This window comes from Porites lutea, chromosome 8, assembly GCF_958299795.1.
Source record: "Porites lutea chromosome 8, jaPorLute2.1, whole genome shotgun sequence".
Taxonomy (NCBI): Eukaryota; Metazoa; Cnidaria; class Anthozoa; order Scleractinia; family Poritidae; genus Porites; species Porites lutea.
The window spans coordinates 25,063,902-25,091,509 of record NC_133208.1 but is presented as its reverse complement, the minus strand read 5'-3'; the positions used below and the strand labels follow the sequence as shown (position 1 = coordinate 25,091,509).

Sequence of the window (27,608 nt, the reverse complement as noted above, 5' to 3'; positions counted from 1 at the left end):
TAGCGAGCGCAGCATTAGATGGTCTTGATTGCTTGTTTATAGGAGGGATAGCACTGAACTGTTGACCAGGGGCAAATTGTCTCAGTGTTATTACTCAAACGATGAGACTACCGTAAAATTCCGAAAATAAGCCCCGGGGCTTATATTTTTCAAAGGCCCTTTTTGAGGGGCTTATTTTCGGAGGGGCTTATATTCGGAGGGGCTTATGTACGGAGGGAAATTTGCGTTTCAAAATCGATTGGGCTAGCTTGTAGTGGGAAGGAAATTATTCGAGGGCAAATTCCAAGTACAAGCCTCCCGGGGGGCTTATTTTCGGAGGGGCGATTTAACGGAGGGTTGTTTGCGTTACGATTTTGGGGGGCTTATATTTGGAGGGGCTCATTTTAGGAATTTTTCGGTTAGTTCTTTGAACAGGGCTACAGTGGTGTTGAGCAGGGGCCAACTCACCTTAGCCCTGGGTAGATCATGGGTTATGATAAGCAACACAATGTTAATGACTTTGATTGGCTGTTTATAGGAGGGATAGCACTGAACTGTTGTACCTTTTTATGCACACAGCCCGCATTTTACTGAAAGTGTTCTGAATACGTACACTGTAAAGTTGAGGAGGTAAAGTAAAGTATATAAAGTATATGTGAGGTATTGGATACCGTCCAATGGCAATATTTATTTTACTTAAAATTTGGCTGGAATGATAGATTAATCCTTTAACTTAAAGAATCCGCTCATTAATGTTAAAGAAGTCATCTTTTTAACAACGGAAATGACGATTTTAGTCACTCTGCTGCGCCAAAATCGCCTGTTTTCTCTATTATTATGCTGCTTTCTTGGCGCATTCATGCCTGATTAGTCAGCCTCAATGGCTCATTGATATGCGTAAATGTCCGACCATTTCTCCCGATGACGTGTTGGTTAGAGCATTGCATCGGTATCGCAGAGGTTAGGGTTCGAATCCCAGCAAGCCTGAATTTTTCGTTTTTGGCAGGGTTTCTTTCCGCAACTGCATAAGTTGCGTCTTTAAAGGCGAGGATCTTCTCCACATTTAAACTCTTTAAAGTTCAACACGAGGGTAAAGAAATCTGTCAGGATCTTTTTTCAAGTCATAACTAAAGAGTAAAGAAAGTGAGCTCGAAAAACGTCTCTCCTTGGCTGCAGAGTTCGTGTGCAGAGGTGCGCTGACAAAGAAAGCCAGAAGTTCTTAGCGACCAAACAATACCTGGGTATCCAATTGAGATTACAGTGGAACATCGATGCAACGAAAGGACTAGTAAAACGTGTTCGGTTTAGTAAGATTCCACTGAGGTCTTCAACACCTATTTGTTCTCTTACATATCAGGAAAGCAAAGCTGTTCGTAAAAAGGCACATTTGGTTAAACTTAAAGGCAATGGATGTTGCTGTTTGCTTAAAGGCAAACGCAGCGCTTATTTTGCTGTTATCAGGATACAAAATTGTGACTATTCAGATTGAGGGTTATTCCGAGGTGTAAATAAAAAAAAAATTCGATAGACTTACTACTTGAAATATAAATGTTGGTAAGCCAATTTATAACAAATTCATATACGTTATGATTTAGTACCGCTCAGGGTCTACTCACAGCAGTTCACTTCAATAGAATTTGTAAGCTCTAGCAATAAGCAAAAGAAGTCCTCGTTCGAAGTCCTGGTTAGAAGGCTAGCTCGAATCTATGCTCGAGTTCACGCTCTGTATTTAGGTATACTCAAGTATATGCGACGGAAACTGCGCGGTAACTGAAAGCTCTCTTGCATCAAGATATTGCTTGCGTTCTACAGTCGCTTTACTTTTCAGAATAGAGGAATCTGCCAACTCTTTTACAATTTGACGTTTCTCATTTTGTCAGCAATTATCAATATAGTTTATACTTTCCGTTACTGATTCAGGAAATAACAAAAAATCTCTACAAATCGTGTTCCCATCATCGCATATATGTTTACTTTTATACATTTAAAAGTTAAGTAACCCTTAACGAAACTAAAAAGGATTAGCTCTTCTTCAAGCAAAATTATTATGTAGTTTTTGCCTTTTTAGGTCAGAAAAAATATACAGTATATGTGCCTATTCTCGGGCACGTTTTGCATTTATATATTATATCAATAACTCACCTCAGAAAAGCGGAAGCAAGCTAATTCTTACCTGGTATATAGTTCCTTCCTTACGTTAAAATGTCCCAAAGACTAGCTGGTTGAACGCCTAAGGTTTCTCCGTGGCTTTCGCGCTGTCCGAGAACAGGCACACCTCACAAAAATATAACAAGTTTTTTCCGTGTTCGTGCTCGGAAATATGAAACAGTTAACTCGATCGTAATTCTTACTTGGAAGCAACCTTTGTTCCTTTTAGAGCGACTTTCCTCAAAAACTATCTTCTTCTGTTGAGTATTTGGCGAGAACAGAGTGCAAACTAAAACAATGAAATTCAATGTGCAGCGAAATGTGAAATTATATAGACGAAGAACATTTTACGTCCTTCTCACAAGATCTTCAAATGTTTCCGCTTAAACCCAACGAGACCGGTCCCAAAGAGTTTCCGAAAGTAGACTAATCAATAATTCATCTGAGCCTAACTTTCGATTTTACATAAACGGTCTACGAAGAATTACAAAACATTAATGTCTACTGTTCGAGAATAGGTGCGTCGGTGAGATAGGCACATATACAGTAACTGCAGTATCCCTTTCCTGAACTAGTCGAAGACAAGCCAAACTACGTACCTCCAGCGAGTGAAGTTTGTCGCGCCTGACGTGCTAGAAAACCACCAGAGGCTGTTTCGCTCTGAAAGATTAGTATCAAACAGTCCTTTGTTAAATATGGATGTCGAGCTACTTCGTTGACACTGTTAACAGGAAAAATTAAAGGCTCGCATGCCGCCACGGTAAAGAAAAGGTACACAAATATAACTGAAACAAAAACCAAATTATTCTGCTTGCTACCGCTTAAGACACGAAGCGGAACAAATAGATCTCGGTGAATGCAAGAAAGACAAAACCAGTCTTGCTCCCATAATAGTATATTAAATATATATATATGTGTATATAATATATAGGTAGCACGAAAAGCGATTTATAATGCTGACATCCAATGTATTCTAAACTGCCAGGAAAAGGGAGATACAAGAGATCAAAGTTGGTCATGAAGAGAGAGAATCAACTAACTGCATATAACCAGTAAACAAAACGTTGCATGAATAAAAATAAAAAAAGAGGGAAAAAACCCGTCCCTTCTTGTTGCTCAGCCTGTAAAATTGATGAACTTAAAAAAACTATCAGCGAGAATAAATAACGTTTTTGTATCTTCCGACACTTTAAGTTCAAAATATCACTATGAAACAAGAAACCAAATAAGGTTATTATATCCAACTCGATGGACGTCAGACTATCGATACAAACAACTCGCCGCCCTTCTTATTAATTCCTAGTTTGCATCTCAAGAACTGAAACTGAATATTCGAATCTTAAACTAGGAAATGTAAATGGTTAGATCAACGTACTCACCAAGAAATCTGTCTCAACAGAAGTACCTAAGAGGAAAGTGAAAATTTGTAAACTCTGGGATTGTCCCTGCATTCTAAGAAATAAATAATTAAAAGCCTCGTATGTTAATGATTCCCCAAAAGTGACACCCTGAGCCCTTAAAATAACATACATGACGTGTCGCAAGACAACACCACTACTGATGAATTTTTATATCGTTCGGAACTTTCATACCAGGGACACCCAAAGACTTTTTATTCAAAAATTGTGGAAGGAGCAAATATTGGCTAGAAATCTGTAAAATTTGGAGAAGGAAGGCCTATTCCCATTTCCTCTCTTAGATCGTTGAGCGTTCGTGCGTAAATAGAAATCAAGTCACCCGCGATCAGGCGTTTATTCTATTATAATTTTTTTTCGGGGAAAGCCCCTCGTCTCCAAACAAAGAGGCAAGAAGAACACCTGTGCTTACCATTTGACAGAAAATTTCGGAAATTCCGGATGGAAGGTAAATCGTAAGACCACGTTTCGAAAATACCAACCGAAAATTGAGGAGTACGTTTTGAGATAGTCCTTTCATTCCGAATGTTTGCTTACCATTAACTAATTTCTCGGTTCCTTCTCGGTTCCAGACTCACGCTATACAAATTCGCCCTTTTTTGGATTCAAACCGTAACGGATGTGACATTTCTACGGTAAACTGGTAAATCGCTTACCATTATGCTTTCGACCCCTCAACCGGATTTTTGTGTCAAATGGTAAGCACTGATCGCATGTTACAAGTCGCGTGGATTTATTGACCCCAAGGGATTATTGAGATTTTTCTTAGTATTAAGGGGAAGTCAAACTGCTCACCTTCCTCCGAGGAACTTTGTGGTGCCTGAACCCTCAACGGCTGTTTCGCTCCGCAGGGTTAACGAACCCAGCAGTCGAATGTAGCGGTGCCAAGATTTATTTATATAGCACTTACGCTCACTTACGCTCTGAAAACCTAATTCCACCAATATTGTTTTATTGTTTCACAAGCTTTTCTGGACACAGGCCTGCCCAGAGGGAATAGGCACGAACGGGACTCACAGGTCCCATGCAAGGTGCCATCCCTGCCCAATCCCACAACCCGTTAAGCTTGGCCACACCACCGGGGTCTACGTCCCCTACTCTTTTCGAACAGTAGTGTGGGTTCTTTTACGTCCCACAAGAACAGATCAGTGAAAGTGCTGTGAGACGGGACCTACGGTTTTTCGTCCTTATCCGAGAAGACTAGAAAGTCTAACCATTTGCAGGTGTCATTACAAAGGCAGTACTTTCTTTTCAGTTATTTAAAGACCCTGAGTGTTGGTCCGGCCGGGGTTTGAACCCGCGACCTCCCGCTCAGCAGACCGGCGCTCTCCCAACTGAGCTAACCAGGCGGCGGTTGTGCCAGGCTCTCAGATAGTATAGTGGGAACGTATTAAGACGAGCAAAGCGAAAATAAGACGCGCACGACTTGGGAAAGGGGGCGGTGGCGGCGCCGCCCTGTCTCTCCCCAGCCTCCGCGTGTTTTTCGCATTTCTTTTTACTGAACGACCTTCCACCACCATCTCGGAGCCTGGAACAGGCTACACCAATATTAACCCTACAAAACGAACGACATTTGGAACTGTTTATTTGCTTTCCAAGAAAGTGAAGAGGATCGGACTAACATGCTCCAATACAAACATTTGGAAAAACCGACGGAAATGATTTAGGTTTGTAATACGTAATATGCATGCTATACTAACAAAGCTTATTAGGATCCATCTCTAAGAGAACAGTGAAGTAGCCTCGTACTATAACGATACCAAGAAAGAATACGCAGGTCAATTAACATGCATGAAAGAGACGTAAGGTTTTTTTTCTTAATTTCAACACCTGCCCGCCGTTTCATGTCTGTATCAACTGGGAATATTTATAATCTTTTCTATATAAGGGAATCTATTTCGTAAAGGCAAAACGATTTCATTGTATGCGTTTTTCAAAGAGTTGCTTCGAACTTTTGAAACCACACCAATCGAGGTCGAGTCATTATGAGTGAGAGTCTATTAAGCACACTCGCAATAGTGCGAAATCTCAAGTAAGATATGTGAAATAGAAATAGGTAGGCTGAGATGAGTTTATTTTTATAAACCGCCAAACTACTTACCTCGAAGTCAGCCGTCCTTTCGTGCCCGGGTTTAGCCGATGTGGAAAAGTTTGGGACTTTCCCTGCATTCTAAGAAGCAAAAGCCATATTAAAAATTCAGAACTGAATGCCGAATAGTTAGAACAGATTTCCGGCCAAAATGTCTCATATAAACAGTCACCTTAATTTGTACATTTTTGGTGTCGAGATAAGGCACCGATAACGAGTAGTCCAAAACGAGTCATTCCACTAGCATCTGCAGCATAATTATCTATATAAAATAATGTTCCTGGTTTGAAAACTGTCGGTGCCTGAATAAAAAAAATTACCTTTTCTCTTTATGATAGACAAAGGCTGGTTGAATGAAAATACCTACCTCAAAGTCTGTAGCGCTCAGTGCGTTAAGGACTTTTCCTGCGCTCTTGATTTATGTACTGGTTTTGGCATGGTTGAGTAAATGACGACTGAAAGCGTAATTGAAAAAAAAAGGCCCGGCCTTTCCTTGAATTCCACGAAACAAAAACGCTATGTCACTGATATTCACAAAGTCTCGATCGGAACAGAATTGGCTTGGACTACCGTCACCTAGGAGCTATCGGATCGAGTCGTACTGTCCAAGCATCATAAAGGTAAATACCGAGAGAGTCATGGCTTTCTCCGCAATACGACGGCGAGACAAAGGGTCATAAAAGAGATATGGGTACCCCCTCTAAAAGGTTCCTTCTGCGGGTACCAAGGCACAGATTACGTGCAACAAAAACACAATTCAACCAAACAATAAAGCACCAGAACTATTTTATCTCACTATTTTATATGGAAAAAGGCTACACTGAAAAATAAATGGAAAGTTTCTTTAACCGCCCTGGCTTGTAGTTGTTTCAGTCAGTTCCTTAGACGTTCCAAGAGGCGCTTTTGTAGTGCGCAAGCATGAATAACACGCAACATGAGCGTTCCTTGATCGGTGGACGCGGTTCACGCACCTGCTGACTGTCTTTATGTAAGGCGCATCCTTGCAAAGACAGAGTGCGATCTGGGTACGGTCTAAAAGTGTACACATTAAAACTTTAGGGCCGGATCATGTTTGAACAAAGATTAGACGGGTTAATCTACGGTTTCATTATTGAAAATATCAGCTGCAAAATATGACACTTATACACTGGTCTTTCAATAGGCTAGACCGAATATCAGGCTTTTCTAAGGGGCTACGAGAGAGGAGATTTTCACTTATCTTTTCTCCTTTTTCCTCCAGAAACGCTTGATACTGGCTGTCAATAGGCCTTTACTTGGCCTTTACCAACTTCCAAAAACCCTTGCTTTCAAAACGCGGCCAAGTGCAGAAACAGTCCTCGTTATGAAAATGATTTTTTTAATGATAATATAGAAAGTTCATTTCACATTTAAGTTTTTTCACTTGACGCAACCCGTAAATGGACTGGGGACTTTTCAAATAATTGAACCTTAGTTACCAACGGTAAAAGTAAAAACTCCTTCGTGTATAGCTGAAATATATATATAAAAACATCAGTCCAATAAATACGGAATGAAAAGTTTACTTCCTGCTAAAAAGAAGAAGTAACTTTTCAGCCACATGATTTACTTCAAGTGATGTCATAATAATGAAAAAATAAGACACACACAAGCAGTTCTGAGGATTCCAACGGGATTCGCACCGACCTATGATCTTCCAGGACATCTATGAGAAACTCTTGGAGCGATATGCCATACAACTAGACTTATGTGTGCATTCAAAATCGTGGCAGACGTTTGCTGCTTTTGACATATAATAATCATTCACACCTATCACTGAACCTGTAATAGGATAGCCGGCACAATTAGCATTCTTAAGAACTTGGTTGTATGACCGAGCACAGCAAGGAAGAGTCTTTCATACCTCAATGGTAATAAGGGAATCCAACCAGTGGAATTCTTCTGTACAATTTGAAGAGGCTTTAAATTTAAAACGCCTTTTAACCGACGTTTGTACATTATTGAAAAAAAGCTATGGGTTAGTCACCTAACCCTGTTCACTAAGTAGCCTCTTCTCTTAAACAAAGTTACTTGATGAGCGCTTTAGCCCAGAAAACAGCTTACCTACACTATTTATAACAGAACTCTAGTCAGAGGCGTAAAATTCTAATGGAAATGAGCTAACGAATTACACAAAGACGCTGTAGTGATTGATAGGCCGGCTCCTTTCTAAGAAAACAAGAATGACATACCTGGAAAGACTTTAGAATTTGCCGACATTCTAAAGATCTCAAGTCCGTTTCATAAACCGGGTTCATAATGCTGTAAGAAGACCAACTCAACGTAAAGCCCTACTTCTTAATTATAGTGATCACCAGCCTATTTCAATGTTGTCAGTTTACGTTTGAAAAAAATAAAAAAAAAAACAAAGGTCAGCCTCGGCAGGTATGATAGGGCAGGGCAGAGGATTGAAAAACGCCCCATTCAAAACGGAAGAAAACGTTTTCGTACACCGCCTAAGTTTTTAAGTCTTATCAGTTACTAATTGGGGCATTTTCGATATATTTAGCACGATAGCGAGTCTTGGAGGACTCAAACATGTTACTTTATTCATTTTCTTTGTTTGAGCCCTGTAGGACTCGCCATCATGCTGAATTGTTTTAAAACTTTCTACTAAACGCTGTCACTACAGTAACCAATGAAACATTGTGGTGAAATGATCTTAGGCAAATAAAAAGCTTAAAAACAACACCGTAAGTTTCTTATTGGCGCATAGAAGGGACACCCAACGACGGTTTTCTGTAAAATATCTGTTCGAAAAAGCAAATTTTGTCTAAAATTTTCTATTATTTGAGGACAGCTAAAAATTTCTAGATGACCGTTCCATTCATGTACAATTTTCGAAGCTCATGTAATGAATTCCCTAAGATTTTCTGAAGTTTAATTTTTCACATTTCACTCCCTAGGTTAGGCTATTTTTTCGCAGAAAAAAGAAAACCTAAAACTATTTTCGGATTCAAAAATGAGATGGAGAGAGGAATCAGAAAAATTCTCACTTTCGTAATACGTTAAATTGCATCTAATATTTTCGGAAAAATAATACAGAAGCCATGGTAATTTTGAAAAGACTAAAGCATCCCTAGGATGACCAAACAGATATAAAATGTATTTCTAGAGATCTATTAAGAAAGCACTCTGGATAGCCTATAAAGTATTTTCCATGTATTTAGGAGGAAACCGTCGTTGGGTGCCCCTGGCAAAGAGCACTTAATTCCAGAGAACACTTGCGTCCGTTTTCTTAGCTTAGATATCTATTTGGCATTTCATTACGTTCGTCAAGATGACAATACATTTACAAAGTTTATCAAACCAAACAAATACTCGTGCTCATGTAAGACCTGTAAGTAATTGATCTTAATTGAAGCAAGCGTGAAGGGCAGTAGGATTTACGAGTAGCAGAAGTCATGTAGAACGAAAGAAGCCCTGACTAATCTGATAGTAGACGTAGACTTAGAAAAAGAAGAAGCCAAGAAGGGCCCCGAAATGTCCGCAAAAATCGCAAAAATCGCAAACATAACAAAGATTTTTCTTGCTAGCTAAAAACACCCATGACAAATATCGCAAAAATCGCAAGAATAACAAATTTAACAAAATTCCAGACTTAGAAAAAGAAGAAGCCAAGAAGGGCCCCGAAATGTCCGCAAATATCGCAAAAATTGCAAATATAACAAGAATTTTTCTTGCTAGCTAAAAAACACCCATGACAAATATCGCAAACATCGCAAAAATAACAAATTTAACAAAATTCTAGACTTGGAAAAGGAGAAGCCAAGAAGGGCCCCGAAATGTCCGCAAATATCGCAAAAATCGCAAATATAACAAGGATTTTTCTTGCTAGCTAAAAACACCCATGACAAATATCGCAAATATCGCAAAAATACCAAATGTAACAAAATTCCAGACTTACAAAGAAAAGAAGCCAAGAAGGGCCCCGAAATGTTCACAAATATCGCAAAAATCGCAAAAGTAAGAAGGATTTTTCATGCTAGCTGAAAACACCCGTGACAAATATCGCAAAAATCGCAAAAATAACAAATCTAAAAAGAATCAAGACTTGGAAACAGAAGAAGCCAAGAAGGGCCTCGAAATGTCCACAAATATCGCGAAAATCGCAAATATAGCAAGGATTTTTCTTGCTAGTTAAAAACACCCATGACAAATATAGCAAAAATCGCAAGAATAACAAATTTAACAAAATTCCTGACTTGGAAAGAAAAGAAGCCAAGAAGGGCCCCAAAATGTCCGCAATTATTGCAAAAATCGCAAAAGTAACAAGGTTTTTCTTGCTAGCCTGAAACGCCAGTGCCAAATATCACAAACATAGCAAATATAACAAATGTAACAAAATTCCTGACTTAGAAAGCAAAGAAGCCAAGAAGGGCCCCGAAATGTCCGCTAATATCGCAAAAATCGCTAAAGTAACAAGGATTTTTCTAGGTAGCTTAAAACACCCGTGACAAATATCGCAAAAATAACAATTTCAACAAAATGGTAGATTTAGAAAAAGAAGAAATCAATAAGGGCCCCGAGATGACCGCAAATATCGCAAAAATCGCAAAAGTAACAAGGATTTTACTTGCTGCTAAAAACACTCGTGACAAATATCGAAAAAATCGCAAAAATAACAAATTTAACAAAATTCTAGGAAGGGAAGGATTACCAGGTCACTGGCAATCCCTGCTTAAAAAACTTTGGGTATTGCACAGCAACATTCATGTATAATGGCTGTTTTCTTTCCCCCAATGTGCTATTCTTGATAGCGGAGCTCTCGCGCGCGCGAAGCGCGCGCAGCGGAGCACCATGGGTAAGAAAATTTGGTAAACTATCCATCCGAGAAAATTTGGTTATGACGTAGCGTACGCCCACCCGTACACACACTTCATGTAAGCCGATGTCAAATGTCACAATAGATCTTGCACAACTTGACTAGCCTCTTAGTTATGTAAACCATCCGTATGAGTACGATTAGATTGACAGCTGTCAAAATCAGACATCCGCTGACAATTATCACGTGGCCATCTCGCGGGCGCAGATAAAGACCAGTCGTTTTGCCCCTCCATATAAGCTGATATAATATGTCTCACTTACCAATTCAACATAAAAACGAAACTACGCCGGGCAAGGCTGTCAGTTGGCTGACAGTCGTTTAAAGTTATATTGGCAAGCCAAATTAAGGTCAATTGACAGCTGTCAAAAAGGGACATGTGCAGTCCACTATCAGAAAACTAATAACGTGGGCTCAGCTTCGCTCAAGTACACGATCTGGCATTTTCCACTACATGCCGGACGGTTATGTCTTACTCACACTCGTAGTCTGTTAATTCGAATATTCGCCATTCTAATGAAGGTTAATTGACAGCTGTCAAACTAGATTATACGCTGACCATCATCACCTGAGTGTATCGCGGGCTCATTTTTCTATCCATTGAGGTCACGTAGTGTTTAAAGTTTTGCGCTGATATTTTAATTTGATCACGTGCTCAATTCGAAGCCCCATAGCTTAGAAAATCTATCTATCCTAGAAAATTCGACAATCACGTGACCGTACACCGACCACCCGACCTTCCGTCCGTCCGCACCACAGGCATACCAATGTTTAATATCACACTTTCTAGCTAGTTTGGGAGCCTGCAACCTGATATTGGACATCCATGTTTTGATTAATTGACAGCTGTCAAAAAAGTGTTTCTGCTGACCAGTATCACCTGACCGTATCGTGGGCTCAGTTATCGACCCACTGAGTTCGAGTGTTTTTTGAAGGTATCCGCTGACAAGTTGATACTTTTCAAATGATCGCAGGCTCAAGTTAATTTTTTTTAAAATGCATATGAAATAAGTCGTGTTCATGAGCAGCACTTTTAAAATGTTGATTTCGAACCGACCTCGCACGCGAAAATTAAACCGACTTTTACATTTACATGCAGGGAAGGCAATCGCTTTTGACTTTTCTCACTGTCACGCGTTGATCACGCTCTACGTCCAATTCTTATGTTCTGATTGGTCAAAATTTGACAGGTGAGTTCATGCGGAAAATTTATTCAGCGTCTGGAAACTTGCTTACTGATAGCTGGAGCTGACAGAGTTTTATCCGGGAGTTTTGTGTCATCTTGTGATGTTTTAAACTGTCTTTTTCTACTTGGTGTACAAAATGAAATACAGCTGCTATCAAGATTGTTCTGTAATTCATGGCTGGTTTGTTTATTGCGCTTTTTGTTCACAAATGCACCGCTTGTCAAAGTCATTGGAAATCCGATTTCGGATGGCATCGTTTTCAAAAATGAGCTTACTCACTTGCCCTTGCTTGAGGCGTAAGAGGGTTGAAAAGTCTGAAGCGATTCTGGAACACTTGATGACCTTCAGAAGCAGCATCTCGACTGGTAAGCCTGAGCAATTATTGTCTTTGATGTGTTTTTTTTTCGGTTTCCTGAAGTCGAGCGTACGGCTTAAGTTTATACACGAGCAATGATCTAACTTACATTAGTATCAGGTTTAAAAGGCCTTTAGACATTTTTTGACCGTAAATTCAAAGAAAAGGTTCCGAATATTATTTAGTTATGATTTTGGCTGTAAACAGAAAGCTCTGAGCGATTTTCTTGCCTCGAGTTCATCTTGAAAAAGAGCAAACACCGGGAGCCGGCTTAAAACATAAATAAGCTTATGCTTAAATGACTCATGATTTTCAGAGACACTTTACTCTCAATAGATCTCTTCGTGAATGAAAATTATTGTCTCTGTACATGTTTCACCTAATTATATTTATTTTATTGATTGTTAGTAGTCCCTCTCGCAATTTTTATCGCTGCAGCGGTTGTTTCCAGTCGAACATAAACATCGCATGCAGGAATACTGAAAACGCCGCGTGTAAATGTCACTCGCTTTTACAGATTACACATAACAAAACCATACACAGTTTAATAAATAAAGGGAAATAAAACCTAAACATAACAATTTCTCTATCATGTTGAAGCGTAAATGGTAACTCTATTAGTCGCACTGCAAATTTGGTGCCTGTCAAAAGTGAGAACCCGTCCGGCTGGCCGAAAAGGTGATTTTGGGAATTTTTTTTTATCGTTTTCATTAAAAGCCCGTAATTAATACCCTGCATATCACATAGGACCAGAATTTTCTAAATGAAAAGTCCCGGCATTATCTGAGAATTCTCTTCATGACAACGTTTTATAATTCAATGCTATAATTTGTTGTGCAAAGGAAGCGCGTGCTTTGATCGTCGTGGATATTGAATGAGTGCAAATTCTCTTGCAAAATTGTGAAAAACTGCAGAATTATAGGTTTAAATAGGGCAAAAAAGAACAAATTCTGTCCGAGGTCTGTATGATAAAAAAGGGCCTCAGAGTACTGTTTACCTAAGACGTGATGAGAAAAAGTATGTTTAAAAGGCTGGTTTACACGCCACCAGATTCGTCGCCAAGATTTACTAGTAAACTAAACTTGTCGAACACGAAAAATCTGGCCTGATTTTTTATTTTGGCCTCTCTTTTAGACAGAGGAATGCAACGTGTAAATTGGCTGCCACCAAGGACTATCGTGGCGCGTGTGTTTCTTAAAACTATATTTCGGGGTTGTCCATAGTCTCTCTAACGGAGCAATGTTGGAGAGACTGGTGAATGCCACATTATGATGCAACAGCTAATGCAAATACAATACTCGAATAGGTCTATTTGTTTTCCAGGCCTAATCTTCTGTGATCGAATATGATTGCTATTTTTGGGTGTACAAATAAGACTATTTAATAACTCGATGTAAAATTTGTTTCACTCTTGGACTGTTAAATTATTTTTTCTCTAAAATCACCTAGCCTTTGCCTCAAAAGTCAAATGAATGTGCCCTGATCTGTGGATTACAAGTTTATTGTTTGATTTAAATTATGAATTTATTAATGGGAGCTTCGCTTTTAGCCCTGGCTAAATCTATATATTATTTTTGAACGATGGTTGCGGTGGGTTCTTGGGCATGAAAGTTCTGCTACCAACCCCCTTTATTGCTTAAAATTTGCCCCCTTCTGTGGGCGGCACTCCTTTTTATGCATTGTAGCTGTATGTTGATGGAAGAACGAAGCATACACAGATTGATATTACAGTATTTTGGTACTGTCAGTAATTATAAATAGTGTCACGTTTGTAAGTGGTGATTTCATTTTCGCGAAAATGGAACGCATTACAAAATTACTGGAAAAGAACGTATCCCAGTTAAGACAACCATTAGTATTAGGGAAAAACAGTGATGCGCGGGTGTTCTTGGCCCCTTTCTTGCCCTACAACAATTCTTGCCTATTCTTGTTACTCTAGCGCAATTTGTGGCATTTTGCCATATTTGGTACTAAATCGTCTTACATGGCAGTAAAATTCTTGTTACTTTCGGCAATCCCTGTTTAAAAAACTATGGGTATATCTTATGACCCGTTTACTTTCCCCCAATCTGGTATTCTTGATATTTTGGAACGAATGTTAACCAGCCCCTTTTATTGCTGAAAATTGGCCCCCTTCTGTGAGCGACAGTCCTTTCTATTTGCGATATTTGTCATCGGTGTTTTCAGCTAGCATGAAAAATCCTTGTTACTTTTGCGATTTTTGCGGTATTTGCGGACATTTCGATATTTGTCATGGGTGTTTTTAGCTAGCAAAAAAAATCCTTGTTACTTTTATATTTTTGCGATATTTGCGAACATTTCGGGGTCCTTCTTGGCTTCTTTTTTTTGTAAGTCTGGAATTTTGTTACATTTGGTATTTTTGCGATATTTGCGATATTTGTCACGGGTGTTTTTAGCTTGCAATAAAAAATCCTTGTTACTTTTGCGATTTTTGCGATATTTGCGGACATTTCAGGGCCTTTCTTGGGTTCTTCTGTTTCCACGTCTTGATTCTTTTTAGATTTGTTATTTTTGCGATTTTTGCGATATTTGTCACGGATGTTTTCAGCTAGCATGAAAAATCCTTGTTACTTTTATATTTTTGCGATATTTGCGAACATTTCGGGGTCCTTCTTGGCTTCTTTTTTTTGTAAGTCTGGAATTTTGTTACATTTGGTATTTTTGCGATATTTGCGATATTTGTCACGGGTGTTTTTAGCTTGCAATAAAAAATCCTTGTTACTTTTGCGATTTTTGCGATATTTGCGGACATTTCAGGGCCTTTCTTGGGTTCTTCAGTTTCCACGTCTTGATTCTTTTTAGATTTGTTATTTTTGCGATTTTTGCGATATTTGTCACGGGTGTTTTCAGCTAGCATGAAAAATCCTTGTTACTTTTATATTTTTGCAATATTTGCGAACATTTCGGGGTCCTTCTTGGCTTCTTTTTTTTGTAAGTCTGGAATTTTGTTACATTTGGTATTTTTGCGATATTTGCGATATTTGTCACGGGTGTTTTTAGCTTGCAATAAAAAATCCTTGTTACTTTTGCGATTTTTGCGATATTTGCGGACATTTCAGGGCCTTTCTTGGGTTCTTCTGTTTCCACGTCTTGATTCTTTTTAGATTTGTTATTTTTGCGATTTTTGCGATATTTGTCACGGGTGTTTTCAGCTAGCATGAAAAATCCTTGTTACTTTTGCGATTTTTGCAATATTTGCGAACATTTCGGGGTCCTTCTTGGCTTCTTTTCTTTGTAAGTCTGGAATTTTGTTACATTTGGTATTTTTGCGATATTTGCTATATTTGTCATGGGTGTTTTTAGCTAACATGAAAAATCCTTGTTACTTTTGCGATTTTTGCGATATTTGCGGACATTTCAGGGCCCTTCTTGGCTTCTTCTGTTTCCAAGTCTTGATTCTTGTTAGATTTGTTATTTTTGCGATTTTTGCGATATTTGTCACGGGTGTTTTTAGCTAGCAAAAAAAAATCCTTGTTATATTTGCGATTTTTGCGATATTTGCGGACATTTCGGGGTCCTTCTTGGCTTCTTTTCTTTGTAAGTCTGGAATTTTGTTACATTTGTTATTTTTGCGATTTTTGCGATATTTGTCACGGGTGTTTTTAGCTAGCAAAAAAAAATCCTTGTTACTTTTGCGATTTTTGCGATATTTGCGAACATTTCCGGGCCCTTCTTGGCTTCTTCAGTTTCCAAGTCTTGATTCTTGTTAGATTTTTTTTTTGTTAGATTTTTGCGATATTTGTTAGTGATTTTCTGACATAATTTTTTCTCAATTATTTCTTTTGCGACAATTGCGAAAGCAATTTGCTAGCAAATTTTTGCTAACAAGATCGATCCTGGACATAAGTGCGGTCTCAGACAAGACCACTTAATTAAGATCCGTGGTATATACATTTATGTACAGCTGTGACGGTAGTTGTCAACTCAAACAACATGTTTCCTCTCAGCTTACAGGTTCTTTGTTTCCGTTGCACCTTCGCCATCTTTCAAACTGCTCTTATCAAATGCACCTGCAAATAGAAAAACTAATCATGACGGTTCACTTCCGTTTAAATTCTTTGCACGATTTATTTTAGCCATCGATCAACATGCTTCCTTTGCTCGTTGCGCTAAATGTTTTACCTAAATGTCACTAACACAGATTTTTTTAAAACAAATAGCAAACCTTTACAATTTGAGGAAATTAGTTATCTGCTAAAAGTTTAGTAAAGTCGTATTGTTTCACTTTCAGCTTAAATGCGATTCGTATAAATTTCGCAGTGCATACCTACTGTTCCGACACGGGGGAACTAAGTTATGGGAGGCAACCGCGACTGCCAGGACAATAGGCATGCCGAATAATAAGGGTTGGCGACGTCAACCACCACCAGCAGAGGTGGGAGGGGCGAAATTTCTAAGTCATTTCCACTAACCTGCGTTGAACTAGCCAAGAGGCGGGCAAAAACTAAGCAAATCTAACCAGGGGCCGCAATGAATCATGCCACCAGCGCGCAGCCCAAAAACGACGGAATTTACGGAGTTACTTAATTCCCGCGTCACGGGCCAATAATGTATGCAGTGGGAATATTTTACTTTATTTTAATTTCCTCCGTTTTCTGCTTGCATACTGATCAGATTATATCTTGAGGCAGGAGGTTGATATCAAGCCAGCCATGCTATCCCTTACAGCCCGTGCAATGGTTGCCCAAAATATCAACCATCTCCTCTGTTACAAAATCGCGACTACGAAGAGAACTAAAGCGAAACGTATTGTAAAACTCAATTGAATCGAATGAAATACAGTCTTGGGGAAATATTAAATCTTGCGACTTCTCCGCTAAACAAGCATCATAAAAGAGGCGACTGATGACAAAACTGAACCTCGTTTTAAGAACACACGAAAACGATAAGGAAGTTGCCCTTAGCTCATTTTCCAGAAAAATATCTGTATAAAAGAGAAGTTTTAAAAAAAAATGCTCCTGCAGCTGCTTGGGCTAGATTAAGTACCGAGGGAATCTTTGCGTCTGCTTTTAAACTCTCGCTCACCGGTAATAATTATCAGTACGTATGCCCTGCTCTGAGCTGGATCTGGTTCCCTCAGGATTAATCTAGTTTAAGACTAAAAAATAGATACAGCGTTTCTTATAGCCTGTTCCAGGCTCTCAGATAGTAGGGATCTCGCGGTGAAAGGCGTACAAAAATATGAGCGCCTCAATCTGGGAAAAGGGGGGGGCCTATTATTTTCCCGTTCGCGCTTTCTCAATTTCGCGGACCGACTATCTCGGAAGCTTTAAGAGTCTACGTTTTTTCTTTCATCAGGTACACCATTAAGAAAAAGTGTGTTTGACACTTACTCCTCTTTTCTGACTTAAATTGTTTTCTTATGCTCTTTGGAAGCTCAACTACCGTTTTCTACAATTTTCATTTTAGTTAGTTATTTTAGATCCGAGCATGCATGCTTTACGAAATATTCCACGAAAATCGGAAAGTAAAATTCGGCCTTATTTCCAGTTGCCTCACTTTCATGTCTTGAACAGGGTTAGAAAAAAAACAATAAAGAAAGAAACTAACAAAACTTATTTCGCAAAATAAGGAGTTGTCACGAACACAAACTTCACACATTTTGACTACAAATAGCTAGAAAAACCTAAAAATTATAAATATCAAATACAAACCTTTGAATGTTACATCATCTCCAATCAGCATAAAGGGTGCCCACTGCATGACGTCAGAAAAGCGAGTCTCTCTCATTGACTTCATGGCCTGATGAAGAGATTCACTGGCACTTTCACCATGAACAAGGTGCTCGTAAAAACGATTCATAAACCACATAGTAGCTTCGTCCTCTATAGCCCACAGTGCCGCCAACACGGCGCGTGCACCCGATGCTAAAAATGCTCGCGCGATTCCAACAATTCCCTCAGCCCTTATCTGACTACTTGGACTATGACAGTAGCTAAGGACAACCAGCTTGGCTGTTAGGCGAACTTGTGAAATTTCAGCCATCGTCAATAAGTAGTCTTCTTCGTGTGGAGTTCCGCAGGAGTTTATGGGGAAAGAGCTATTTCTCCACGTTCAGCATAACCATGAGCAGCGAAGTGAATAAGACTTACTGAATTCATGCTTTCCAGGACTGCCTGCTTAGTTGCATCCCTTCCAAGCAACGGTTGAACACCGAGCAGTCCCCCAATCATCTCTGCTTCCTTTCTGGCCCAAGGCAATGAGTTTAAGTGTAGAAGTTTTCCTTGGTAGTATACTTCACTAACGTCTGGCTCTCCTACGATCATTGCACAGGTTTCACTATGGTAGTCTGTTGGACTGAGCTGAATCAACTTAAGAGTCGTCAAGGAAGGGACAATACGAATCCTGAAAGTATTCGATAAATACTTTCCATTATCATCCATTAAAGCAGCAAAAGGAATTGGATACAACAAGTTATCCGGTACAATAATGATTTCTGATTCTTGGAGTAAGTCAGCTACAGGAGCGACTATCATGTTGTAACCATCAGCAAGGGTTAGAGGTTTAGAGTCGTGATTTTCGTCTTCCTCTTCTTCTATAAGACGCAAAGACTCGAAGCTGTCACCCTGAGATGGTTTGCATGATGGCGGGGAGCTTACACATGAAAACAATGAGCGATCTTCGCATTGGTCTTGACGTAAATCAAGAGAGCCACCAAATGTCTGATTTCCAAACACTTTATCTGCGCTTTCTTTGAGTCTTGTTTGCCGAAAAAAGAACATTTTGTTTGGCTTGAGGATCCAAAAGTACATATCATCACCGAAGCAGAAAACATAAAGACAAGAACTCAGTGTATTTTTGTTCATGATGTTCTCAATACCAATCCATAACTGTGGCTTGACTGATACGCCTTTATCCACAGAGTACTTATCTGACAGTACGTCTGTCAGTGCTTTGGAGCGTCCAAGCTCGGCAACGTAAAGAGCTTCATAGAAACTGCCTGTAGCAATCAGCAAGCTACTAAGAAGAAGGTAAGGGGACACATGCTCATCAAAAAAAGAAATTTTCGATTCATCTTTCACTCTGAAAAAATCATGCATTTCTTCGCACTTCAGAATGCTTTCATACAGATTTCTCAGAAGTTCAGTTATGTTTCCTCTTGTCACTAAAGCGTTCCAAGCAATGGTAAGGTGGCTGTTAAACTGCATTTCAATGTCTCCTATTTCGTAACTTATCTCAAGTGCTTTATTGGCAAATTCTTGACTCTTAGCATTGAGCTGAAATTCTCGACAAAGTTTTCCCAGATGTAAGTATAAACCTCCAACACCTCTTTTGTCTCCGGTTTCTTCTTTGATTGCCAGTGCCTTTTGAAGGTATTCTTGAGCCTTGGCATATTGGCCAACAGATTTAAACAGAGCTCCTAGATTTCCGTAAGCAGATCCTTCTCCTTCTTTGTCACCGATTTGTTTCTTGATCACTAGTGCTTTTTGAAGGTATTCTTCAGCCTTGGTACATTGACCAACTGAAAGAAACACAGTTCCTAGATTTCCGTAATCTGTTGCTTCTCCTACTTTGTCACCGATTCGTTTCCTGATAACTCGTGCTTTTTTAAGGTATTCCTCAGCCTTGGTATATTGACCAACTGAAAGAAACACAGCTCCTAGATTTCCGTAATCTGTTGCTTCTCCTGCTTTGTCACCGATTTCTTTCCTGATAACTAGTGCTTCCTGAAGGTATTCTTCAGCCTTGGTATATTGACCAACATATTTAAACACAGCTCCCAGATTTCCGTAAACAGTCGCTTCTCCATTTTTGTCACCGATGACTTTCGTGATCACTAGTGCTTTTTGAAGGTATTCTTCAGCCTTGGTATATTGACCAACAGACTGAAACACGGTCCCTAGATTTCCGTAAGCAGATGCTTCTCCTTCTTTGTCACCGATTTCTTTGCTGATCACTAGTGCCTTTTGAACGTATTCTTGAGCCTTGGTATATTGACCAACAGATCTAAACAGAGCTCCTAGATTTCTGTAAGCAGATCCTTCTCCTTCTTTGTCACCGATTTGTTTTCTATTGACTAGTGCATTTTGAAGGTATTCTTCAGCCTTGGTATATTGACCAACTGAAAGAAACACAGTTCCTAGATTTCCGTAATCTTCTGCTTCTCCTTTGTTGTTTCCGATTTGTTTCCTGATCAATAGTGCTTTTTGAAGGTATTCTTCAGCCTTGGTATATTGACCAACAGATTTAAACATAGCTCCTAGATTTCCGTAAACAGCCGCTTCTCCATTTTTGTCACCAATATTTTTCGTAATGACTAGTGCTTTTTGAAGGTATTCTTCAGCTTTGGTATATTGACAAACTGAAAGAAACACAGTTCCTAGATTTACGTAATCTGTTGCTTCACCTTTTTTGTCACCGATTTCTTTCCTGATCGCTAGTGCTTTTTGAAGGTATTCTTCAGCTTTGGTATATTGACCAACTGAAAGAAACACGGTTCCTAGATTTCCGTAATCTGTTGCTTCACCTTTTTTTGTCACCGTTTTCTTTTCTGATCACTAGTGCTTTTTGAAGGTATTTCTCAGCCTTGGTATATTGACTAACTGATTTAAACAAAGCTCCTAGATTTCCGTAACATATTCCAATTCCGCGATTGTTTCCAGTCTCAATCATGATGCTCAGTGCCTTCTCGTAAACCTGTTTTTTTTTCCTCGTATTTGCTTCTTTTATAGTAGATTTTTGCTAGTTTAAGTAATATTATCCCTCCTTCTTCTTTTTGACCACTATTGTGTAGTGTCACGTGAAGCTTTTTAGCACATTCTATTGCACGGGTGTGATCGTGCATAAGAGTATAGCCATCAAGAAGTTTTTGGTATACATGGATAATAAGTGGTGTGGTAAGTTCTTTGATTGTTTCTAGGGCTTTCCCGTTAAGGAGCACCAAGCATTCGTTAAAGATATCCACCGCTTTTATAATACGTCCAGTGTTGAAAAGAAAAGTTGCAACGACTGCACCAATACGAATGGTCTGTAGAAACTCCGAGATGTTGTCCATGATCCTTTTTTCTTGACCTTGAGAAAACATATTTTAAGAGTAAGAAAGTGGAAACACGATTCTTTAACTGAACAGTTAAACTTCTTGGGCAAGATAATCAAGCTTTCGTGTAAGATTTATCGAGGTAAGTTAAGTCACGATCATAAGTGCGGGACCATCATTTCTTTGGCCGAATTTAGACCTTGTCACGGTTTCGACGCCATCTTGACGAACAGGCAAACGCGTGAGAAATTAGAGTGCTTGTATGAGAATCTAATGTCGAATAGGTTCCGTAGAAGGGCTGTTCTAAAAAAATATGATTTGTAAACTAAAGCTTCACTCCTAAGGATTCTCCTGGAAAAATTTGAGGGCGTTACATGCACTACAAGACCTAGAACCACTTTTTGAAATTTTCTATACATTTGTCTTTAAGAAAGTCCCGGGAAAATTACAGACAAATATGTGGAAAATCTATAGCAAGCCTGTGGAGAAATGTAAGCACAGGTACGCCCCCAAAATGTTGTAGGACAATCCTTTGCCTTGTAGCTTTAGTTTACAATTGATATTCTTTTCAGAACAGCCGTTTTACGGAAATTATTCGACATTAGATTCTCATACAAACACTGTAATTTCTCACGCGTTTGCCTACTCGTCAAAATGGCGTCCAAACCCTGACAAGGTCTATTCTATACTTGTTGAATCTGCAAATGCAGAATATCGATGAAAGAAATAGTTTTACAGAGTAGTTTGTAACCTGCTATTTCCCATCATACACTGTACTGTTGAAAATTCTGGAAAATACAACTATTTGTCACAAGCTTTGAAAATCGGCGAACCCAGGTTCTCTCTCACTCCTGACTCATTCCCCACTCTTTTTGATATCTTTACTTACCCAGTCTAACTTTTGTTTCTAATATTTGCCATTACATCTTATGAAGTGCGTTATAGTTTTTACCAGCTCCTTAATTTTTAGTATTGAACTTTTTCTCGTTCATTATTTCAAATGGAACTTATAAATGTAGGGCAACATTGGATTTGATGTCTATAAATAGTCTTGCTTACAGCTGGCTTTTTTCGACATGTAAAATTCTATGAGCCATATATATTTTAGGATAGCTCTTAATTTGTAACATTGCAAAGAAAAAGAATTTATATTTAAAGGCTTTGTATTTCGTTCCATTTTTAGTTCTGACACATTCGTCTTCTCTAGCACTTAAAAAATATCAAAGCGAAATAGTTTGGTTTTTTATTGGCGTTTATAAAATAGATAGAACATTACATGGCCGTTTAAAGATACGAAATTTCTTTTCTTGTGTTAAAGATTATTTCACTCATTCGCTACGCGCTCACTCGTGAAATATTTTTCTCAACACTCGAAGAGACATTTCGTATCTCCGCGCGGCCACGTAATATCCTCTATTTATTATTCATTCAAAATATTGGCTCCAATTCCCCCGGCTAATTCCTAATAATAAGTGGCGCTTAGCATATTTGGAAGACGCAAGCAACATACCATCGATTCGATGCTATAAATTAGGGCCGTAGGAGTAAGAGGAGGGGGGCGGGGGGGTAGGGCCCGTGCCCCTCACTTTTTGGGCGAAAATTTTTTAAAAAAGAAGACCACCACTTTACCGTTGAAAATACTGAGTTAATAACACAACCCAATTCTTCTTTCGATTTTACAAAATATGTTGTTAAGGCTAATTTTTTAACCTCTCAAGTCTCTTTAAAGCTCTGTCGCGCCCTTAGCCAGCGCTATACAGCCGTCTCTCCTCGCTCCTCATCACTAGGGATGTGTCGCAGGGTAGACGAGGGGAGACGGCTGTCATGCAGGCTACTGAACTCTTCCTTGGCTTGTAATTTCCTCGATGGCGTCACTGTTTACCTTTTTTATCCGTTAACATTGTACCTTAACGACAACATTAGAGATAGGTAAAATATATTCTAACCATTTGCGTTTTCTTTCGTATTTATTAAAATGTCCTGTGGATGACGCAGGAAATAGCATTTTCGAGCCCCTAAATTTAAGCATTTTCTGGGGAAGCATGCCCCCAGACCCGCCTACTTTGGAGCGCCTCCGGCCCTCTAACTTTTTGCCCTTTGCGTTGCACCTTCAAAATCTCACGCTGCGTCCCTAAAATCTATTATACGAATCTCGAAAACTTGCTTCTCAAGACGGTTTCAGGAGGTGATTTCAACCTGAAAATTCTATGGTTCAAATAAGAACAGGGAACGTCCTGAAACGGAGCTTATTATTTTGAAAATGTATGCTCGAGAAAGTGCCATAGCCTCTGCGTCATCGATAAAAGAATTTCTTAAAGCAAATGGGCCTGCTTCATTCAGTGAGACTGCAACATGTACAGTTTTGGTCAAACTGATATTAGTTATGCCTGCAACAAATGCTTTGAGTGAAAGGTCTTTCGGTGTCTAAAAAGGAATCAAGAATTAATTAGGTCTAACATGAAGCAAAAAACAGATGAACAACCTTTTGCGCGCTTATTTGCTCTTTCGCCAAGGAGGCTATGAGATGAACTTGTGCGCAATATTCTCAAAGTTCCTGTTTTCGTTGGATGACTCTTCTTTATTCTAATCCGAAATTTTGACTTTCAAAAAGGAGTGCATTGCATTAAACAGAAAGAAATCAATCTTTAAAAGAGACTATGCGAATATGGACAAACATGTTTTATGTAATGTTTAATAAACGAGCAGCAGTGTTTTATCGGTTTAAAATCCTGAGCCGAAGGCGAGCGATTTTAGACCCGATGAAACACGTGCTGCGAGTTTATTGAACGAGTTCAAAGACATTTCTGGAAAAACGTGTCTACATGGAGTTGATAACAATGACACTTTTGTGAACATTGGAAATTAGCACACGAAAAAAAAATTACGTTAATTTGATACTAGACATGCAATAAAATCAAATCTCACACGCGTTTAGAAATGTTCCAGTCTACGAACGAAACTAACCGAAGACGATCAGTGGTGTTTTGTTCTAGATCTTCTCGGAAGCTTAAAAATGCCAAGGAAGAAAGGAAGTTAATTGATAATGGTAAACCAAGGTCATCAAGTACAGTGAAAAAGTAGACTTCGGAAAATTTTTTCTGGAATGGCCGAATGGTAGGTAAACAAAAATCCAGTACTCGAGCCTTGCGTATTCACAACTCAAGTCTTGAGTGCAACGCTTGGACACTACCGTAACCATTATTACCCTTGAGTCACTGAACTTTTGGCTGATTAAAATGGTGAAAGAACAAAGTTTAATTTTGTCCAATGGTAAATTTACTGCGTGTGTTATTTTGAAAGAACATTAAATATTCACTCAGCATTTCTTGTGTCAGTTGCTGTGCTGATAATTAATATTCATAGGTCAAGTGCAGTGACTTAATATCTGATAAAACACCACATACTAATAAGGGGAGGTTAGATCGATATAAACTCACTGGGTGTGATGTATTATCGACTATTTGATAAGCCGGTGTGCTTATGAATTAATAATGAGGTTTTGAAGGATCACGCAACGCCCTCCAGCTTACTGGGTTAGTGATTGATAGTGCTCATTTTTTGACGGAGAAAGCTACCCATTTTATGAACTTGGGCGTGCCTTGAGGCAGCCCAGTTAACAAAAGCTAGTGGGGATCGGGTCAATTGCTGGATGAGTTTTTTTTTGTTTTTACTTGGATATACATACAGCTGTGTATTATCCCCTGAGAAGAGATGCGTATTCCAATTGAGTTTTTGCAACGGGCTGATGTAGTCTGAGACCAGAAAGACATAGTTGGACTCGTTGGAACTATTAACAAAGGGAGAATGTCGTATTAACGTGTTTATTGATTAACCTCTTGCTACTACAGGACAGGGTCCAAAGAAACTTGTAAAATTAGAAGATATAGTTAAACAAATAATGCTGATACACATTGTATTCTAAACAGCCAGGCAATTAAAGAGAGGTACAAGAGATCAAAGTTGGTCATGAAAAGAACAGAGAGAATCAACCAACTGCTTATTAACCGGTAAACAAAACTTTGCATGAATAAAATTAAAAAGTAGGGAAAAACCCGTCACTTTCTGTTCCTCAACCTGTAAAATGGATGAACGCAAAAGATTCACAACTATCAGTGAGAATAAAATACGTTTTTTGTACCTTCCGACATTTTAAGTTCAAAATATCGCTATGAAACCGTAAACCCATGCCAAACAAGGTTATATCCAATTCGCTGGACGTTAAACTAAATAGTTTGAATTAAGCGAGCAATGCTTTTAAATTTGCAATTCTTTAAAGTAGCCATTCTCCTTGTATCAATGGAACGTTCTCTAAATCTTTTGTTGACGAAGAGTCTGCCAGTATTTAGACATCGCAACGAAAGAAATCTTAATTTGCCCTCCCGATGATCATCAACAAGAATTAGAAATCGTTTCGCTTTCCGAGAATAAGGAAAGCCGACAAACAGCTCTCTCTTCTAACTTCCTGGTTGGCATCTGATCTCAAGAACTGAAGCTGAATATTCGAATCTTAAACTACTAAATGTAAATGGCTAGACTAACATACTCACAAAGAAATCTCTCTCACCAGAAGTACAGAAAGGAAAGTGAAAATTTAAATTCTGGGATTGTCCCTGTATAGACCTATTCGGCTAACTCAATGTTGTACCCAATTCAAACCCTTTGGGAATGAAACGTTTTGTTTCAGGAATTTCCATATCATTTAAATGTGAATGCCACATTATAATGCAAATACAATACACAAAGAATCTTATCCCCGGGAGATTTGAATTGGGTACAACATTGAGTTAGCCGAATAGGTCTATTCTAAAGAATAAAGCCTCGTATGTTAATGATTCCCCAAAAGAAATACCCTAGCCCTTGATATAACATACATGACGTGTCACGAGGCAGCATGTCCTACTGATGAATTTTTATATCGTTTGGAACCTTCATACCAGGGGCACCCAACGCCCTTTTTTCTGTAAAATTTCTTGGAAGGAGCAAATATTGCCTAGAAATCCCTAAAACTTGGGAAAGAAAGGCCTGTTCCCATATCCTCTATTTTCTCTTTTAAGATCGTCGAGCACGCGCATGAAAATAGAAATCGTGGGGATTTATTGACCGCAGGCGAATATTGGGAATTTTTATTTTATTTCATTTTTTTTACTAACTTACCTACGATTTTCAGAAGTTGACTTTTTCAATTTTTTTTACCAGGATAAAACGGCTATTGTTGAAAAAGGTTTTCTTAAAATGTCTGTATAAGAAAAACGTCCACTAGAATCCTCTAATTAAAGTATAGAAAAACATTATAGCTTTTAGGGCAGCTCCTTGAAATTTACCAAACAGGCTTTCCTTTACTACCCAACGTATTCTTTAGTGCCTTCAGTTCGCGACTACTGTGCAAATGCTTAAAAACCCGGGACTTTCCCTGGCCAGGCAGTTTTCAATTATGAAAATTCACACTTGATTTCGATGCTAAGGGGAAAATAAAGAAATAAATGAATTGTCCATCATCGAACCTCAATGCGACATATTTACTTTTGCTCTCCTCGACCTCAGAGCCAGTTATGAATTTTAATAATTCGATACTGATCTAAAATGAAAGGCAAAAGCGGACGTCATTACATGAAGACTTCACATAAATGGCCCCTAGATGTGAATAATAATCAATTATTGAACGAAGTTGGGCAAAGTATTGTCATCTTTTAAGTGCTAAACTGATAAATCATTGAGAAATGGTGTAATCAACATGGAAAGAGATAGTACATGTGTATAGAGATACATTAACTGTAAAATATTGTTGGAAGGAGCAAGTATTGCCTAGAAATCTCTAAAACTTGGGAAAAGGCTACCCTGTTCCCATGGCCTCAGTATTTTCTCTTTTAAGATCGTCAAGCGCGTGTTTGAAAATAGAAATCGCGAGGATTTATTGACCGTAAGGAGATATTGGGAATTTCTCTTGGTATTAAGGGGAAGTCAAACTACTCACCTTCCTCCGTGGAAGTTTGTGGCGCCTGACTTGCTATGAAGACCTCAACGGCTGTTTCGCTTTGTAAGGTTAACGAACCCAGCAATCGAATGTAGCGGTGCCAAAATGTATTTTAACACTTACGCTCTGAAAACCTAATTCCACCAATATTAACCCGGCCTACAAAAAAGAATGACATTTGGGAATGTTTTGCTTTCCAATAAAGTGAGGAGGACTCCAATACAAACATAAGAAAAAAAAAACGGAAATGATTTATGTTTGTGACATAATATGTATGTTACACTACCAAGAGCTTGCAAGGAAATCTATCTCTAAGAGTTTATGATCAGTGAAGTACAATAAAGCTTTAGGACTCTCCGCATTTTAAGATCAGAAGTCAGAGCCTCGTACGATAACGATACCAAGATAAAAAGATTGGAATACGTAGTTCAATTAACATGCATGAAATAGACGTAAGCCCGCTGTTACATGGCTGTATCAACTGGGAATATTTATAAGCTTTTCTATATAAGGGAATCCACTTCGTAAAGGCAAAACTATTTGATTGTATGAGCTCTTTAGAGTTGCTTCGAACTTTTGAAATCACACGACAAACGATCCCTACTAATCGAGGTCGAGTTTTC

The 27,608-nt window shown here is 38.8% G+C and overlaps 1 protein-coding gene and 2 pseudogenes across 1 annotated transcript in view; 1 reads left to right on the top strand and 2 right to left on the bottom strand.

The window, feature by feature from the left end:
• Positions 1-27,608, bottom strand: part of LOC140945410 (uncharacterized) — a 122,289-nt pseudogene that overhangs the window by 47,259 nt on the left and 47,422 nt on the right.
• LOC140946783 (uncharacterized) overlaps positions 1-27,608 on the top strand; it is a 130,396-nt gene that overhangs the window by 89,184 nt on the left and 13,604 nt on the right. The gene's annotated exons all lie outside the window — the stretch shown is intronic.
• LOC140946658 (tetratricopeptide repeat protein 28-like) lies at positions 15,951-19,185 on the bottom strand (annotated as a pseudogene).